This window comes from Bos mutus, unplaced genomic scaffold (assembly GCF_027580195.1).
Source record: "Bos mutus isolate GX-2022 unplaced genomic scaffold, NWIPB_WYAK_1.1 CTG265, whole genome shotgun sequence".
NCBI lineage: Eukaryota > Metazoa > Chordata > Mammalia > Artiodactyla > Bovidae > Bos > Bos mutus.
This window is the reverse complement of record NW_027219766.1, coordinates 52,227-59,136: the sequence shown is the minus strand read 5'-3', so window position 1 is coordinate 59,136 and position 6,910 is coordinate 52,227.

Below are 6,910 nucleotides of genomic sequence, written 5' to 3'. Positions count from 1 at the left end.
ATCAGATGCATGATCAGCACGTGATCAGTGCATGATCAGCACACGTGATCAGTGCATGATCAGCCACGTGATCAGTGCATGATCAGCCACGTGATCAGTGCATGATCAGTCACGCGATCAGTGCATGATCAGTCACGTGATCAGTGCATGATCAGCCACGTGATCAGTGCATGATCAGTGCAGTGATCAGTGCATGATCAGTCACGCGATCAGTGCATGATCAGTCGCGATCAGTGCATGATCAGCCACGTGATCAGTGCATGATCAGCCACGTGATCAGTGCATGATCAGTGATCGTGATCAGTGCATGATCAGCCACGTGATCAGTGCATGATCAGCCACGTGATCAGTGTGCATGATCAGCCACGTGATCAGTGCATGATCAGCCACGTGATCAGTGCATGATCAGCCACGTGATCAGTGCATGATCAGCCACGTGATCAGTGCATGATCAGCCACGTGATCAGTGCATGATCAGCCACGTGATCAGTGCATGATCAGCCACGTGATCAGTGCATGATCAGTCATGATCATCAGTGCATGATCAGCACGTGATCAGTGCATGATCAGCACGTGATCAGTGCATGATCAGCCACGTGATCAGTGCATGATCAGCCACGTGATCAGTGCATGATCAGCCACGTGATCAGTGCATGATCAGCCACGTGATCAGTGCATGATCAGCCACGTGATCAGTGCATGATCAGCCACGTGATCAGTGCATGATCAGCCACGTGATCATGTCATCAGTGTGATCAGTGCATGATCATCACGTGATCAGTGCATGATCAGCCACGTGATCAGTGTGCATGATCAGTCACGCGATCAGTGCATGATCAGCCACGTGATCAGTGCATGATCAGCCACGTGATCAGTGCATGATCAGTCACGTGATCAGTGCATGATCAGCCACGTGATCAGTGCATGATCAGCCACGTGATCAGTGCATGATCAGCCACGTGATCAGTGCATGATCAGCCACGTGATCAGTGCATGATCAGCCACGTGATCAGTGCATGATCAGCCACGTGATCAGTGCATGATCACAGATCACGTGATCAGTGCATGATCAGTCACGTGATCAGTGCATGATCAGCCACGTGATCAGTGCATGATCAGTCACGTGATCAGTGCATGATCAGTCACACGTGATCAGTGCATGATCAGCCACGTGATCAGTGCATGATCAGCCACGTGATCAGTGCATGATCAGCCACGTGATCAGTGCATGATCAGTCACGCACGTGATCAGTGCATGATGATCAGTCACGTGATCAGTGCATGATCAGCCACGTGATCAGTGCATGATCAGTCACGGATCAGCATGATCAGTGCATGATCAGCCACGTGATCAGTGCATGATCAGCCACGTGATCAGTGCATGATCAGCCACGTGATCAGTGCATGATCAGCCACGTGATCAGTGCATGATCAGCCACGTGATCAGTGCATGATCAGCACGTGATCAGTGCATGATCAGCCACGTGATCAGTGCATGATCAGCCACGTGATCAGTGCATGATCAGCCACGTGATCAGTGCATGATCAGCCACGTGATCAGTGCATGATCAGCCACGTGATCAGTGCATGATCAGCACACGTGATCAGTGCATGATCAGCCACGTGATCAGTGCATGATCAGCCACGTGATCAGTGCATGATCAGCCACGTGATCAGTGCATGATCAGCCACGTGATCAGTGCATGATCAGCCACGTGATCAGTGTATGATCAGTCACGTGATCAGTGCATGATCAGTCACATGATCAGTGCATGATAGCACGTGATCAGTGCATGATCAGCCACGTGATCAGTGTATGATCAGCCACGTGATCAGTGCATGATCAGCCACGTGATCAGTGCATGATCAGCCACGTCAATGATCAGTCCACGATCAGTGCATGATCAGTCACGTGATCAGTGCATGATCAGCCACGTGATCAGTGCATGATCAGCACGTGATCAGTGCATGATCAGCCACGTGATCAGTGCATGATCAGCCACGTGATCAGTGCATGATCAGCCACGTGATCAGTGCATGATCAGCCACGTGATCAGTGCATGATCAGTCACGTGATCAGTGCATGATCAGCCACGTCACGTGATCAGTGCATGATCAGCCACGTGATCAGTGCATGATCAGCCACACGTGATCAGTGCATGATCAGCCACGTGATCAGTGCATGATCAGCCACGTGATCAGTGCATGATCAGCCACGTGATCAGTGCATGATCAGCCACGTGATCAGTGCATGATCAGCCACGTGATCAGTGCATGATCAGCCACGTGATCAGTGCATGATCCAGCCACGTGATCAGTGCATGATCAGTCACGTGATCAGTGCATGATCAGTCACGTGATCAGTGTGATCAGTGATCAGTGCATGATCAGCCACGTGATCAGTGCATGATCAGTCACGTGATCAGTGCATGATCAGTCACGTGATCAGTGCATGATCAGCCACGTGATCAGTGCATGATCAGCCAGCTCATCAGTGCATGATCAGCCACGTGATCAGTGCATGATCAGTCACGTGATCAGTGCATGATCAGTCACGTGATCAGTGCATGATCAGCCACGCGATCAGTGCATGATCAGCCACGTGATCAGTGCATGATCAGCCACGTGATCAGTGCATGATCAGCCACGTGATCAGTGCATGATCAGCCACGTGATCAGTGCATGATCAGCCACGTGATCAGTGCATGATCAGCCACGTGATCAGTGCATGATCAGTCCACGTGATCAGTGCATGATCAGCCACGTGATCAGTGCATGATCAGCCACGTGATCAGTGCATGATCAGTCACGTGATCAGTGCATGATCAGCCACGTGATCAGTGCATGATCAGCCACGTGATCAGTGCATGATCAGTCACGTGATCAGTGCATGATCAGCCACGATCAGTGCATGATCAGCCACGTGATCAGTGCATGATCAGTCACGTGATCAGTGCATGATCAGTCACGTGATCAGTGCATGATCAGCCACGTGATCAGTGCATGATCAGTCACGTGATCAGTGCATGATCAGCCACGTGATCAGTGCATGATCAGTCACGTGATCAGTGCATGATCAGCCACGTGATCAGTGCATGAGTCAGTCACGTGATCAGTGCATGATCAGCCACGTGATCAGTGCATGATCAGCCACGTGATCAGTGCATGATCAGCCACGTGATCAGTGCATGATCAGCCACGTGATCAGTGCATGATCAGCCACGTGATCAGTGCATGATCAGTCACGTGATCAGTGCATGATCAGCCACGTGATCAGTGCATGATCAGCCACGTGATCAGTGCATGATCAGGCAGTGATCAGTGATCATCATCAGTCACGTGATCAGTGCATGATCAGTCATCAGTGTGCATGATCAGCCACGTGATCAGTGCATGATCAGCCACGTGATCAGTGCATGATCAGCCACGTGATCAGTGCATGATCAGCCACGTGATCAGTGCATGATCAGCCACGTGATCAGTGCATGATCAGTCACGTGATCAGTGTATGATCAGCCACGTGATCAGTGGCATGATCAGCCACGTGATCAGTGTGATCATCAGACAGTCACGATCAGTGTGTGATCAGCCACGTGATCAGTGCATGATCAGCCACGTGATCAGTGCATGATCAGTCACGTGATCAGTGCATGATCAGCCACGTGATCAGTGCATGATCAGCCACGTGATCAGTGCATGATCAGTCACGTGATCAGTGCATGATCAGCCACGTGATCAGTGCATGATCAGCCACCTGATCAGTGCATGATCAGCCACGTGATCAGTGCATGATCAGCCACGTGATCAGTGCATGATCAGCCACGTGATCAGTGCATGATCAGCCACGTGATCAGTGCATGATCAGCCACGTGATCAGTGCATGATCCAGTCACGTGATCAGTGCATGATCAGTCACCTGATCAGTGCATGATCAGGCACGTGAACCGTGCATGATGAGTCACGTGATAAGTGCATGATCAGTCACCTGATCAGTGCATGATCAGCCACGTGATCAGTGCATGATCAGTCACGTGATCAGTGCATGATCAGTCACGTGATCAGTGCATGATCAGCCACGTGATCAGTGCATGATCAGTCACGTGATCAGTGCATGATCAGGCACGTGATCAGTGCATGATCATGCACTTGATCAGTGCAGGATCAGTCACGTGATCAGTGTATGATCAGTCACGTGATCAGTGCATGATCAGCCATCAGTGATGATCAGTGTGATCATCATCAGCACGTGATCAGTGCATGATCAGCCACGTGATCAGTGCATGATCAGTCACGTGAACAGTGCATGATCAGCCACCTGACCAGTGTATGATCAGTCACGTGATCATTGCATGATCAGCCTCGTCATCAGTGCATGTGCAGTCACGTGATCAGTGTATGATCAGCCACCTGATCAGTGCATGATCAGTCACGTGATCAGTGCATGATCAGCCACGGTGATCAGTGCATGATCAGCCATTAGATCAGTGCATGATCAGCACGTGATCAGTGCATGATCAGTCACGTGATCAGTGCATGATCAGCCACGTGATCAGTGCATGATCAGTCACGTGATCAGTGTATGATCAGCCACGTGATCAGTGCATGATCAGTCACGTGATCAGTGCATGATCAGCCACGAATCAGTGCATGATCAGCCACGCTCATTGCATGATCAGCCACGTGATGAGATGCGATCAGCCAGCCAGTCATCAGCATGATCAGCCAGCTGTCAGTGCGATGATCAGTCACGTGATCAGTGCATGATCAGCCACGCTGCAGTGCATGATCAGCCAGCTGATCAGCATGATGATCAGTCACAGCTGATCAGTGCATGATCAGCCACGTGATCAGTGCATGATCAGCCATGATCAGTGCCTGATCAGCACACGTGATCAGTGCATGATCAGCCACGTGATCAGTGCATGATCAGCCACGTGATCAGTGCATGATCAGTCACGTGATCAGTGCATGATCAGTCACCAGTGCATGATCAGCCACGTGATCAGTGCATGATCAGTCACGTGATCAGTGCATGATCAGCCACGTGATCAGTGCATGATCAGCCACGTGATCAGTGCATGATCAGCCACGTGATCAGTGTATGATCAGCCACGTGATCAGTGCATGATCAGCCACGTGATCAGTGCATGATCAGCCACGTGATCAGTGCATGATCAGCCACGTGATCAGTGCATGATCAGCCACGTGATCAGTGCATGATCAGCCACGTGATCAGTGCATGATCAGTCACGTGATCAGTGCATGATCAGTCACAAGGATCAGTGCATGATCAGCCACGTGATCAGTGCATGATCAGCCACGTGATCAGTGCATGATCAGCCACGTGATCAGTGCATGATCAGCCACGTGATCAGTGCATGATCAGTCACGTGATCAGTGCATGATCAGTCACGTGATCAGTGCATGATCAGCCACGTGATCAGTGCATGATCAGATCAGTGCATGATCAGTGCATGATCAGCAGCACGTGATCAGTGCATGTTGATCAGTAACCCGTCAGTCAGTGCATGATCAGATCAGCCACGATCAGTGCATGATCAGTCACGTGATCAGTGCATGATCAGCCACGTGATCAGTGCATGATCAGCCACGTGATCAGTGCATGATCAGCCACGTGATCAGTGCATGATCAGCCACGTGATCAGTGCATGATCAGCCACGTGATCAGTGCATGATCAGTCACGTGATCAGTGCATGATCAGCCACGTGATCAGTGCATGATCAGTCACGTGATCAGTGCATGATCAGTCACGTGATCAGTGCATGATCAGCCACGTGATCAGTGCATGATCAGCCACGTGATCAGTGCATGATCAGCCACGCGATCATCAGTGCATGATCAGCCACGTGATCAGTGCATGATCAGTCACGTGATCAGTGCATGATCAGTCACGTGATCAGTGCATGATCAGCCACGTGATCAGTGCATGATCAGCCACGTGATCAGTGCATGATCAGTCACGTGATCAGTGCATGATCAGTCACGTGATCAGTGCATGATCAGCCACGTGATCAGTGCATGATCAGTCACGTGATCAGTGCATGATCAGCCACGTGATCAGTGCATGATCAGTCATCAGTGATCAGTGAGGATGATCAGCCACGTGATCAGTGCATGATCAGTTCACGTGATCAGTGCATGATCAGCCACGTGATCAGTGCATGATCAGTCATGATCAGCATGATCAGTGCATGATCAGCCACGTGATCAGTGCATGATCAGCCATTAGATCAGTGTGCATGATCAGCCACGTGATCAGTGCATGATCAGTCACGTGATCAGTGCATGATCAGCCACGTGATCAGTGCATGATCAGCCACGTGATCAGTGTATGATCAGCCATTTGATCAGTGCATGATCAGCCACGTGATCAGTGTCCTGATCAGCCACGTGATCAGTGTCTGATCATTTGCGTGATCAGTGCATGATCAGCCAGTGAGATGCGATGATCAGCCACGTGATCAATCAGCCAGATGTGCTCATCAGTGATCAGTGCATGATCAGCTGCTGATCAGTCAGTGATCATGCATGATCAGCAGCGTGATCAGTGCATCAGTCACACAGATGAGGCATCAGTCCATGATTTATTGCCAGTGCATGATCAGTCACGTGATCAGTGCATGATCAGCCACGTGATCAGTGCATGATCAGCCACGTGATCAGTGAATGATCAGCCACGTGATCAGTGCATGATCAGTCATGATCAGTGTGATCAGTGCATGATCAGTCACGTGATCAGTGCATGATCAGCCACGTGATCAGTGCATGATCAGCACGTGATCAGTGCATGATCAGCCACGTGATCAGTGCATGATCAGCCACGTGATCAGTGCATGATCGATCCACGTGATCAGTGCATGATCAGCCACGTGATCCGACCATGATCAG